The sequence below is a fragment of the Zootoca vivipara genome, chromosome 11, assembly GCF_965207765.1.
Source record: "Zootoca vivipara chromosome 11, rZooViv2.hap1.1, whole genome shotgun sequence".
In the NCBI taxonomy this organism is placed as follows: domain Eukaryota; kingdom Metazoa; phylum Chordata; class Lepidosauria; order Squamata; family Lacertidae; genus Zootoca; species Zootoca vivipara.
The window spans coordinates 1556564-1569998 of record NC_142594.1 but is presented as its reverse complement, the minus strand read 5'-3'; the positions used below and the strand labels follow the sequence as shown (position 1 = coordinate 1569998).

Genomic DNA, 13435 nt, shown 5'->3' with positions numbered 1-13435 from the left:
ATTCGTCTTGAGTCTTTTAGGCAACAGTTAAAGACAGTAGCACGGCGGACATGCCTTATAGGCATCAGCATGTTTAGAGGCAGCATTTGAGAACCAAAGATTGCTACAAACTGATGCCTGTGCGGGCGACCATTTTTTCTACTTCATTTTGCACTTGGGTATGACTGGTGGCAGACCGTTCCCCCTCCACATATCCAATTACAGAGCTGCAGGTTTCAATGGGGAATGTTCAGATGGACCCTGTGCCCACACACAACCCCTCTGCATCAGCTAGGTGCATAGAAGCTTGCTGCTTACGTTGCCATTCCCTCCACCCTGCCTCCCCCACGCCAACACAAAAAGAACCCCTGCACAGAGTTTCCATGGCAGCTTTGGTGTTACCAGCCGGTCCTTGCATTAACTTGTTCCGAGGCTTTGGGGCTTCCATGTGGTCTGGTGAATACAGCATCACACTTGGGACCAGGAAAACCGACAGCCAAATATCTTCTGGGCTGTGGGGCTCAATAGGCAAACTTGGGCTACTTTCCGTGTCTCAGCCTAGTCTACATCACAGGTTTTCTGTGAGATAAAATGGGACAATCTATATATATATAAATGTAAAAATCGTGAAAGTGCGTGTTCCACTTTTCTCCGTAACTGCTTGACCGATCGTCCTGAAATTTTGACACAACGATCCAGGCCACTCCCTGAGCATTGTTGGAAAAGAAAATCCCTCAAATCTCACACCTGGGCAGATATATACCTGGTTTTCCACCAAGTCAAACAGCACCCTCAAGTGGCGTTATTCCCTCCACTCCTCCTCCTTCCTGTGAAATCTACACCACACCCACAAACCAAATAATGACATCATCAACCAAGCAACTGAAACTACCAAGGCGGCCATTATCAGACCCCTAGGCCCCTGCCAGGCTCTCTCCCCCAGGGGGGGGGGAGAGAGGGCGAGCACCCGGATCGCAGGTCACAGCATGGCCTTTGTTTTATGTAGGCCCTGCCAGGCCCCCACTAGGCCCCGGGGGGGGGAGATAACCCACAGCAACGCACTTGGGGGCACGGCAAGGGGTTTTTACTTTAAAATTTAGCACCACTAACCCCCGCCAAATCCCCCACCAAATAACCACAAGACATAAATACCATCCTTCAAAACGTCATGAGATACGCCGATCACGGGGGGGGGGGGGGGCAAACAGAATAGATCATGGATCGGGACACGTGGGGCAGTCACAGGGACGCGCCACACCCACAACAACGCGCCACACCCACAAACCCCACCTCCGCCACGAGATCCTGTAAAACAGGGGGACTCTGAGGCTCAGGGGGATCTGAAGGGGGCCTATTACCCTCCATTTGACAGACTAACGCACAGCAACGCGGGTAAGGCCAGCTAGTCCTCTTATAAACATCCTCAACAGCTAGCTAGGAGGAATGGTGGAGGGGTGGTTACCCATTTATAGATCTCTGAAACCTAGTAACCGCTGATAGGGCTACAGTACAATTGTGATGCCACAGTTCTTGGATTTTTAGGTGTGTGTAAAAATAGTTGCAGTAAGGAAGGAAGACAGTGGTTGGTGGGAAGAGATTTGTCTCTGTCCCTGTTGTGCACCTGAAGTCTGGGAAGAAGGGGAATCTTTGCTTGCATGCAACAGATTTTTTTGTTCTTTATTTTAATTATTTCCTCTGCCATAATTTGAATCAACCTTTATTTTGAATGTTAAATTGCACACACTGTTCTGCATTGTTTTTGATCTTAAACTGAGGAGGAATGACAAATTAACATTCATGAACTGCAAAAAAGGGGAAAAAAGAAAAACAGCATATATATCTTGGTCACTCATAATTATATACAGTTTCTATAATTTATCAGTATAACCACATTTAACACTGACATTTAGCACTATTGCCTAGCATGCAACAGTGGCATTCACTAAATTGGGTCACTTGAAACCTCAGGAAAATATCGATTAGTGATATAACATAGTGTAGGGCATGTCATTATTAATCTCAATAAAAGACTCATTTAATAGACTCTAAAGATTTAATGAAGATTTAATCAGGCATGTTAAAGGTGGACATGGCTGTTTCTGGGCAAGAAGAATTAGAAATGATTAGATTTGTATGCCAGAATTCTATGCTCATTTAAATGGAGGTAAAAAAATCAGGGACCCTTTTCTGAGTTAAGTATCACCCAGAATTGGTCTGTCAGCCAGATCTTTTCACTTCACTTCCAATATTAAATGTTACTTTTTCCATATGCTTCAGAAATAAGTATTATTATTATTATTAATTATTATTATTATTTTATTACTTATACCCTGCCCATCTGGCTGGGCCTCCCCAGCGACTCTGGGGAGTGGAGTATTAACAGTTAAATCCCTTTGCAATTAATGTTCACAGGCAAAGTCATCCATACATTCTAACAGAGCTATTGCAAGTCTACTCACAAGTAAGTCCCATTGAGTTCAGTGGTGCTTACTCCCAGATAAGTATCTATAGGATTGCAGTGTTGGCTTGGTGAAAGTGGTGTGAAGGTAACATTTTCTAGCCTGAAAATCAATGCCTAATATAGGAGTTGATTGATGGGAGCCTCACATGATGACTGGGCAGCAGATCCAAGTTTCTGGCCCAGGCATGGAGCAGATGTCCCGATGGTGCCTTTAAACATAAAGCAGGGGTGAGGGGAGGCATATTGAAGCGCCACGTGAAGGAAACTCAGCTCCCTGGACCTCAGAGGGGCTGATGTGATGTTCTGAATAGACAGAGGCTCATCTGCTCTGGTGCAGTGAAAACTACCCAGTTTATTGTGGCACAAGCTCTTTCCAGCAAGGCATTGTTTCATCAGGCACCGCCAGCTGCCCCACTGCAAAGCGCCAACTACACAGTGCTAACCATGTCAGGTTGAACTCAGGCTGGAAGTAAGTCAGCTGATGTGGGTAGTGGCGCCTGCACTGTGGAATGCCCTCCCACCAGATGCCAAGGAAACAAACAGCAACTATCTGATGTTTAGGAGACATCTGAAGGCAGCCCTGTTTAGGGAAGTTTTTAATGCCTGATGTTTTATCATCATCATCATCATCATCAATTCTGTTGGGAGCCACCCAGAGTGGCTGGGGAAATAATAATAATAATAATAATAATAATAATAATAATAATAATAATAATAATATGAGATGAGATGGCAGCAGTGGTGCCAAGACATTCAGTGCGCAGCAGGCTTGCCTTCCGGTGCTGCCCAGAGCCCACACATGCTGTGCTGCATGTTCCTAGCCAGCATGGTATAGTGGTTAAGAGCGGTGGACTCGTAATCTGGGGGACCGGGTTCGAGTCTCCGCTCCTCCACATGCAGCTGCTGGGTGACCTTGGGCTAGTCACACTTCTCTGAAGTCTCTCGGCCCCACCCACCTCACAGAGTGTTTGTTGTGGGGGAGGAAGGGAAAGAAGATTTGATACTCCTTAGGGTAGTGATAAAGCGGGATATCAAATCCAAACTCCTCCTCCTCCTCCTCCTCCTCCTCCTCCTCCTCCTCCTCCTCCTCCTCCTCCTCCTCCTCCTCTTCTTCTTCTTCTTCTTCTTCTCCTAGCCACCTGGATGACCTCTGTCTCGTGGGTAGCACAGGGCAAGCAGAGCCACACTTGGGTTGGACTGCTCTGCAAGCAAGCTCTCCTTCAGCCGCTCCACTCATGCAGCATTTGCTTGTGGGTGGAGAGAGGAGAGACTCTAAGACCCTCCAAGTGTCCCTATTTTCCAGGGACATCCCTAATTTAGAGAAGCCGTCCTGATTTCTGATTTGATCCCAGAATGTCCCACTTTTCCTTGGGGTGTCCTTATTTTCATTGGAGAAATCTTGGAGGGTATGGAGTTATCCAACCCCTGAGCCATCTGAAGGCAATCCTGTATTGGAAAGGTTTTTTTAATGTTTAATATTTTATTGTGTTATTATATATGTTTGGAAGCTGCCCAGAGTGCCTGACACAACCCAGTAAGATGTGTGGGGTATAAATAGTAAAATTATCATTAGGGAATGGGCTGTCCCTATTTTCGTCTGAGAAATGTTGGAGGGTATGGAATCTGCTTATTGCTGCGCTTCTGCTGGTGGACTGAGTGATGCTGCGCTGTTTGCTGTGGTGCCAGCCAGACGAGGAAGAAGAATCCGAAGAGAGACCGCCACCCCCCCACCCCACTGGACACGGCTGGCTCTGCCCAGCCTGACAAGATGGCTCACTCCTTTCTCTGGCAGCACTTGTGGGCCTGTGGGGTGGAAAGGGGCAGCAGCCAGAGGCTGCATCAGTGATGGGAAAATAGCCATGAAGTAAGTGGGGGCTGAGAGGGAGGTCCTGAGTGCAGATACAGCAACAGCAGGCGGACCAAGGGACTCCCAGCTCCTGCCTAATGGGAGGGTCACCCCTGGGTGGCTGCAAGCCCAGTTCCCTTCTGGGGCAGCAAGGGTTGTTAGACAGCGGAACAGTCTCCCATGGGAAATTTGAGGCTCTCCTGCCTTGGAGGTTTTAAAGCAGAGGTTGGATGGCCATCTGCCATGGATGCTTTAGCTGAGTTTCCTGCATTGCGAAGGGTTGGACTCGATGACTCTCAGGGGTCCCTTCCAACTCTATGATTCTATGGGGCCTTGCCCCAGTGTGGTTACTCGACCAAAGGGTATCCTTCTTGCTATGGCAGGGTAGCTCTTAACATTGCCTCTCAACACATTTTCTATTAAATAGTGGGTAGACGACACAGCGATTCTTCAAGAAGCTCTTTATTCGGAAGCCAGAACAGAACTGAACTGCATTGCCGAGCTGGCCTGCTTTTATAGAGGCTGCCTCAAACAATGTATCGGTTCCCTCCTAAAACAATGACAGTTCCCTCCTAAAACAACTGTCAAGGACCTGAGGGAAAACCATATACACCAATACATAACACCGTGAAAAGGCATTAGTTACATTCGTAATGGTTTCAATTAGGTACAAGAGCATAACAGTTTCAAGGTACATAGCTTCTATTTACAATGCAACGTTTCAAATGCAATTACTAACATAGTCCCGTAAGTAGGATGGCCGCTTGGTGACCCTGGTGGAACACCGAGGGCCAGTACCAGTGTCCAGGGGGTTGGCCGATTCCCGCTGAGACTGTGGCGCCACCGATGGTGGCGGTGAGTCCAAGTTTCCTGTCTCCGTGACTGCCAAAGGAACCGCCATGTGCGGACTCAGCAGATGGTCAGGCACAGCAGTGGCCCTAGACTCTGGAGGGCCATGCTGAACCTCTGACGTGGCTTGGCTAGGATCCACATCCGCAGCTTGTGAGGGAGGTGTAGATTGAGCCTCGCCTTCTGTTAGAGTTTGCTCCGAAGCTGGGGGTGCAGTTGGAGGCACTGTGGCAGTGTCCAAATACCCAACCCTGCGCCTCAGCTGGTCAATGTGTCGGCGCCATAAGCGTCCGTCTTTGAGTGCCACCTGGTATGAGCGAGGTCCAGTGATTCCCACTACCGTGGCTGGCACCCAAGGAATGTCTCCCACAAAGTTCCGGGCAAAAACCTGATCCCCCAGAATGAAAGATCGTGGTGCGTTGACACAGCCCGGGGGTTCGGCCACACCAAAGTCTGGGTGTAGTCGATCAAGTGGAGATCGAAGGCAGCGGCCCATCAGCAGTTCGGCCGGACTCCGTCCTGTGGCCGCATGAGGGGTGATGTGCTGCACGAGCAAGTACTCAGTGACCCACTTGTGCCAGTCCCCCTGGTTCAGGCGCGCAAGCACCTCTTTTGCCGATTCTTTCTGCCTGCCCATTGCTGGCGGGGTGAAATGGTGCTGTCAACGCGTGTTGGAGGCCCAGTCCCAGGAGGTACTGTTCAAACATATCTGAGGTGAACTGTGGTCCATTGTCGGAGACGAGAACATCAGGACACCCATGGGTTGCAAACAGGCCCCGCAGCACCCAGATGATGGCCTTGGAAGTGGTGGATGTCATCAGGGCCACCCCCAGCCACTATAGGCGAGTAGGCATCGACCACCACTATAAAGGTCTGTCCGTGTAAAGGGCCAGCGGGATCGATGTGTACCCTTGACCAGGGTGCATTGGGCGTCTCCCAGGTGTGTCCTTTAGCTGCCGGGAGTGCAGGTCTCGACTATTGGCACTTTTGACAGGTGGCAACCCATGCAGTGATCAATCTTTGAGAATTCCTGGAGAACAGGCAAAGTCCCAGCAGACTGGAGGAGGGCAAATGTTGTCCCTATTTTCAAAAGGGGGGAAAGAGAGGACCCAAACAATTACCGCCCAGTCAGCCTGACATCAATACCAGGAAAGATTCTAGAGCAGATCATTAAGCAAACGGTCTGTGAGAACCTAGAAAGGAATGCTGTGATCACTAAAAGTCAGCATGGGTTTCTGAAAAATAAGTCATGTCAGACTAATCTGATCTCATTTTTTGACAGGATTACAAGCCTGGTAGATGAAGGGAATGCTGTGGATGTAGCCTATCTTGATTTCAGCAAGGCCTTTGACAAGGTGCCCCATGATATTCTTGTAAAGAAGCTGGTAAAATGCAGGCTAGACAATGCTACCATTCAGTGGATTTGTAACTGGGTCTGCTTGGCAGGGGGTTGGCCTGGATGGCCCTTGTGGTCTCTTCCAACTCTATGATTCTATGATTCTAAGAAAGGCAACCTGCAACAGAATTGAGCCTTCTGGAGTGCTTGCCCCTGCCTTTCCCCTTCCCACCCGCTCAACAGTGAGCCATCAAGCAATCTGTGACCATTGCTCACACTGTTCTCATTAGGCTGCTTCCCCCCCCACTTTAAGCATAGGAGACTGACCCAGGGACATTGGGATTATTTAGATCTCTCTATCTGAGGGGCAGAGAGAGCTATTGTAATTTTTTGATTCTCATTAGAGTCAAAGGGAGGGGAATTCTGTTTTGTGTTTTGTTTTTAATGGGAGAAATAGCAAAACAACAAGGTGTTTCCATGCTGGTAGACTATACCTGCTGTCAATTTATGAAAATGACTGGTTCTGCTATCTGAGGCAATGGGTTTTTCTGCCAATCATAAGGGAAGAATGTCAATGTGGTGAAAAAACATCTTTTATCCTGTACTTCCCATACTTAAGAGTGGCCAAATATGTGAATTTGGGGATTGTTTAGTCAAAATGCCTAACTCTCTGTCACATCAAACAAGTGAAAACACAAGGCAGTTCAGAAAAGGTATAGTTCAGGATCCCTTTTATGGTTGCCAAATCCCTCACTCCAATGAACCAACTGCAGGTCCGCCACAGGAAATGTGTGTGTGTGTGTGTGTGTGTGTACACACACACATACACACAAAATTTTACATACTACCCTTCATCTGAAGAGCTCAGGGCAATTCGCAGGATAAAAATATAGCATAAAAAACACAAATAGTTAAAAGAAAAAGAAAACTAAACAATATCCCCCCCAAAAAAAAACACATTTCAAAGGTTGTAGAAGATTAATCAGCCCGGGTTGAAGGGGAATGTTTTCACCTGGTGCCTAAAGGTATATGACCCCCAAGGGTCATCTACTCCAATCCCCTGCCATGCAGGAATCCTGCCCACAGCTGTCCTTGGGTGGGCTCAAGCCACCAACCTGCCAGTCAACAGCCAAGAGGGACAACTTTACCCTGATGTCTATTTTGCAGGCGAGAACCTTTTCAAAGCTTTTAACCTTCTGGATAGAGTTGCTTCTTTTGTTTTGTTTTGTTTTGTTTTTTACTTTGACATACTTTATTCATTTACACAAGTAAAACTGATTAAACACTGGAAGCCTTAGTAATAAATGAAATTCAAATATAATTCTCCATAGTACAAAGTGTTTTTTTTAGGTTAGGAAGAAATGGGATAAGAGGGGGAGGGGAATGGTGGGGGGGGAGGGGTCGGGTACCAATGCTTCTATTCTACATAGTGTATGTGTGGGGTTTTGTGTCAGCGTCACTTGTGTGTGTTCTCTTTACTTGTCGTATTTCTTTGGTGGTGAGAGAGGTTGGGGTGGCCTAGGGTGTGGTTGGTTGTCTTTGATGGGCTGTAGTGAAAGTTGTTTTTGTGTGTGAATGGGGTGGGTGGGTGTTTTTGGATCAGGTTAGCCAGATTGATTTGCCTGCTGTTGGCGAGTTTTTGGTGTTGTCTTGTTGGGCTGTGTATAAAGGGTAACCATGCTGGGTGTCAGGTTGGTAGGCTCTCCCACACAAAGCAGTCTCTGACAGTTTTATTACTTTGGATTTATTCAGCAATTAACGGCTCAGCAGTCTGAGCTTCATTAACTTATTTGTCACTTTCAGAGTCAGTTGCTGGATGTAGCCTCTCCCCCCCCCTCCAACCCTGGAAGCAAGGTACCCTCCGCCTCCTCCCCTCCCCTTTTCCTGTCATACGCTTTTCTAACCTCATTAGAATTGGATAGAACAGTCAGAGAAAAATAATCTAAAGAAGGAAGATTGCCAATGACCTTCTTCCAACTGGTGGAAAACTACTCACTTCTTGGATGCAAAACATTCAGCAGGGAGGTTAGATGCAATATGGATGTCAAGTAACTTAATATTGAAGGGGGGGGGGAATCAGAAATCTAACCAAGACTGATCTCAGACTACAATCAAGTCACCTTAGAGCTGAGAAACACTAGAAAAACAAGATGGAGATGGAGAAGAAGGAATGAAAACATTTTTGTTGTGTATTGAGTCAAAGGATATTATCTCTGTATTAACAACATTTTTAAAGATGAAAAAATATTTTAAAAAGCACAAGAGACCTTAAAATATTTTTTTGAAATAAATATAAATCAGGAAACTGACATCAAAGTGGTATGGGATGCTAGCAAGGCTGTTATGAGAGGTTTCTGTATCCAACAAAGTGCCACCCAGAAGAAAATTAGAGAAAACAAAATGGAGCAAATTAGGAAAGAGATAAGTACAAATGAGAAAGAATTGTCGAAAAACCCAAAAAACGAGATTGCAAAACGAAACATCAAAATGTTGCAAACCCAACTCTCCATATTTTTAAATAATGAAATTGAACACAAAATAAAATGGTTAAAGCAAAAGAGTTTCAAATTTGCTAACAAACCGGGTAGAATGTTGGTTTGGCAAACCCCTGAGTATTTCAGAACAAACCACCACCTGAGTGTTCCCAGTGATACTGCAGGTAAATGTTACTCACATTTCCCATCGTGTGGTGCAAACGTTTGGACAGTTAGCCCCAAACACTGAATGGCTCCCAGTCAAGATGCTGCAGAAGTTTGTTTCCAGTGGGAAGGAGAAAGCAGAATGTTGGCCAGTACCCAAATTGCTCATTTATTGTACCATTAGCTAATGTGTCAAGAATCACAAATCTTAGTGACCCCTGGGTCTATGGGAATTGTCAGGGGGTTGTTGCGGCTACTCTCGAGTAAAGACGCTACAGTCCGCACTGTCTTTAAGAGTTTTATTGTGCATACTATTTACAGTGCAGAGATATCAGAAAACATGACCACTTAGTCACTTTCAGAACTCGGCAATGGCTTCCGTCTGCTTTGGGGCCAGCATAAAAGCCTGGGCACCCCAAAACGCCGCCCCTTAGCCCTACGTTTGGGCGCACGCCTCAATTCGGGCACCGGAAGGAGAGGTCTCCCCTCTTGCTGGCTGGGGCGGTGCCTGGGCTTCGGCGTCTTGCTGAGCCCCTCATCCACTGTCCCTCTGTTCCCCAGAGCGTAGCCAGGGCTCGGACGCCTCACTGAGCCCTCCCTCCATCCCACTCCATTCCTTATTCCCTCCTCCTGACTTGCTGCTCGTGCTATTGCTGGGCGAAGTGCTGGTCAGGAGTCCCCCTGACAGGAATAATAACAACATTCTGTTGGGAAATACAGTGGTACCTCGGGTTAAGAACTTAATTCTTAACCTGAAACTGTTCTTAACCTGAGGTAGCACTTTAGCTAATGGGGCCTCCCGCTGCCACCGCCGCACTATTTCTGTTCTCATCCTGAAGCAAAGTTCTTAACCCGAGGTACTATTTATGGGTTAGCAGAGTCTTTAACCTGAAGCGTCTGTAACTTGAGGTACCACTGTAGTGTGAAAGGACAGAATGTGAACTTGTCCCTTTTGACAATTTCAAGGTTTCTTGGTGTTACCCAAACTGTAGCTGTCCTGCAGAAGTCTGTGTACCGTACCAACCTCAGGTACTTTGTGACTTGTCAGCAGGAACCTACTGGGTAAGTGGAACATGGGCAGGTATATTGCTTCCTCCATGATGGGATGGAACCTGTACACTGGCCTATGATTTTCCAGCAGGGTTAACCCCACCTCAACACAATGTGAAAAAAAGTGCAGTGACATCACAGAAGGGGATTGGTTTCCTGTAATAATGTTCCCTAACCTAGGAGTAGCCTGATCTATTCTATTCAAATGATCCTGGATTTGTCTAAGGAGATGGGGTGCTTAGTAAACAGCACTTACAAGGCCATAATTGGACTCCAGACAGAAATAATTTTTTGGGGGAAATGGAGATAAAGCCTAGTGCGCAGCGAAAGGAAACCTAGGAACCACAGTGGGGGGGGGGATTGGAAATCAAGCGAAGGATGAACTCAATTTTGGTATGCAAGAAGTGTAAGTCATCTTTAGCTCTCTTTTGGAATGCCTTGTGTTGATTACTATATATTGTTTGATTTGGTCTTTTTTTGTTCTGTGATGTTTTTTATATTTGAAAACCAGTAAAGCAGGGCCTTCTTGGTAGTGGTACCCACCCTGTGGAACGCCCTCCCACAACAACTATCTGACTTTTAGAAGACATCTGAAGGCAGCCCTGTTTAGGGAAGTTTTTAATGTTTGATGTTTTATTTTGTTTTTAATATCCTGTTGGAAGCCACCCAGAGTGGGGATGGCGAGGCCTGGTGTGGTGGGTGGACGGACAGACAGACTCCAGCAGCAAAAGCTGCAGAACGGCCTCCCCGCCTGAGCACCTTGCTCTGTGTTTCCTTGGGTGGTGGTCGTGGTTGTTCTGTGTGCCTTTATTTTTAGGTCTCACTATCTGGCCATGCCACGCGTTGCTGTGGCTTTTTGTGTTAAATGGACCTTTTTATGTTAAATGGACCTTCAGAGTCTCCTTTCAGAGTCCCCTCACATTCAGAGTCCCCCTTCATTTTGCACACAATCACCCCCCCCAATACGCATGTTCTGTAAAATTTTGCCCTGTCCCTACCCTGACTCCCCTACCCATGCGTGTTCTGTAAAATCCCCCCACCCCACCCCGACACATTTATCCTACCCAAAGGCACGGCCCTGTAAAAGGCCCATATTCAGTTGGTTGTGGCCTGTGACCTAGTCAGTTCTCCTAGCTGGGCAATGCTGTGGCCTATTCAGTCAGCTGGGCAATGCTGGGCCTTGTTGCTGCAAAAGGCCGGTTTTCAGTTGGTTGCAGTGGAAATTAGTGATGTCACCGATTGTCTGCAGCTAATGGAGACGCTGCTTCTCCGTTCTATTTCCCAGCATGCACTTTCGACTGAGTGGGGAGGTTTTGAACACGGGGTTTTAGGGGTTTTATGTTGCACATGTGTGACATCTGTCTTTGAAAACGGTATGGGCTTGCTCTCGTAGTCACATTTGACTTTTGTGTCAATATTTGAACGCAATCGGTCAAGCAGTTTCATTGAACATTGGAGACGAACACACATGCCCAGTTTACACACACACACACACACATATATATATGTAATATTTTATATATATATATAATTTTAGATAGCTTATGATTACATTGTCTTATGTGCTTTCTGGCGTGTTTTATTTATTTTCCATTGTGGCTTCTGTTGTGGTTGCAATGGTGCAACTCTTGCCATGCTGTAACTCGCCTGGAGCACTTTTCACTGTGGAAAGGTGGCATACAAAGATGATGAAGATGACGACGCCATGCATTTCTAGGCTGAGGTTCTGGGATGAAGGGCAGTTAGTCAGCCTAAAGCCCATCAATCGCAATACAGATACACCATCATCTTTGGGGGGGGGGAGAGGCACTTGAGGACTCCAACTCCCAGCATCCTCTAGCTCCTCCTGCCGCGAGGGGAGCCCAGCCAGGGCATGGGGTCTCCGGCGCCCCGGCCTCTCGGCCCGCGACGCAGTGGCCCCTGCCTTGGCCAAGACCCCCTCCCGGCCTCCCTACCTCGGGCGCGCGGGCGGAGCAGAGCCGGCTAGGCCGCCCGGCGGGGCCGTGATGCAAGATGACGCTGCGGTGACGCGACTCCCCGGCGGCGCCCGACCCGGAAGCGGAAGAGGCTTGGCCTGTGTGGAGACGAGGCCGCCGGGCCCTGCCTGCCTGACGGACTCTGCGAGGCGCGCGCTATGGGGCCGGTGAGTCGCCGCCGCGGGGCCCGTCGCTTGGGGAGCCCAGGCGAGGCTGGAGTTCGACTGGGAGCGGGAGGCGGCGCGGGGCCTGGCCGGGAGGGAAGGCCCGGGGGAGGAGGAGGAGGAGGCGGCGGCGCGGCCTGGCCGGGGCTGTGGCGCAGCCAGAGAGAGAGAGAGGCCGGGGCGCGCGCGGGCTTCCGCCGAGGGGAGGGCGGGGGTGGGCCGGGGCCGCTTCTCTCCCTCCCCCTCCGGAGTCTGGTGGCGCAGGAGGCGGCGAGGGCGGCCAGGAACCGGCATCTCCTCCCGCTCGCAGCGCCGCCGGGGAAGGCCTCGCGGGAAACTGGCCTTCGCTCGCGGGAGCCTCCCTCCCTCCGTCCGCCCCGAGTTTCCTTGGGCTTCGTGGCTGTCCCCCGGCGGCGCCGGCGGCCCCTGGAGCTTCCCTCGCTCGTGGGTCCCGTGTCTTCGCGGAGAACGGAAGCGTTCCGTCGGCGCTGCCTTGGCCTCCCTCGGGCGCCTTCTTGACCCAGGCAGGAGCCATCGGGGGCCCCGGGCCTCGCCCTCACTTAGTTGTGGCTCTCTTGGAAAGCCCTCCCTGGGGATCCGGGAAGGGTGCGCAGTGTGGGACCCCTTAGGGACCCCCCTCCACCCGCCTGTTGGTCCCCCATGGCTCTCCGCAGTGACTCCAAGGCTCCCGTCTCAGCTGCGCCCGCCTCGGGATCCCCTTTGCTCTGTTTAGGGCGTCTGCTCGGCCTCCCTCCCTCGCCCAGAGATCCCTTTCCCCCTCGAAACCCGCCGCGTTGCTCGCTCTGTCCGCACGTTCCTTAGGCGCACGCTCAGGAAGGAAACACGACTGCTTAATTTCGTTTCCCTAAGGAAGCAAGCGCATCTCTGCAAGCGCAATTACTCTTATATTTGCTAATAATTCATTTCATTGAATCCCTGCTCTAACTGTCCTAATACGTAGCTGTATTTTGAGAGAGAATATTGATGTTTGAAAGCTCATCTGCCAGACCCCTTAATCAAGAGTGCGGGCTGAGAGACTGGTGAGGAGAAAGCTATACTGTATTGTGCTATTTTAAGATTATGTGGTGCTGTGGGTTAAACCACAGAGCCTAGGGCTCGCCAATCAGAAGGTCGG

At 49.0% G+C, this 13435-nt stretch overlaps 1 protein-coding gene across 1 annotated transcript in view; it reads left to right on the top strand.

Annotated features, from left to right (window-relative positions):
* Nucleotides 1-12214: 12214 nt before the first annotated feature.
* CUL1 (cullin 1) overlaps nt 12215-13435 on the top strand; it is a 47229-nt gene continuing 46008 nt past the window's right edge. The window contains exon 1 of the mRNA XM_035101380.3: nt 12215-12303. The gene's annotated coding sequence lies outside the window, so the exon portion shown is untranslated. The remainder of the gene's footprint in view (nt 12304-13435) is intronic.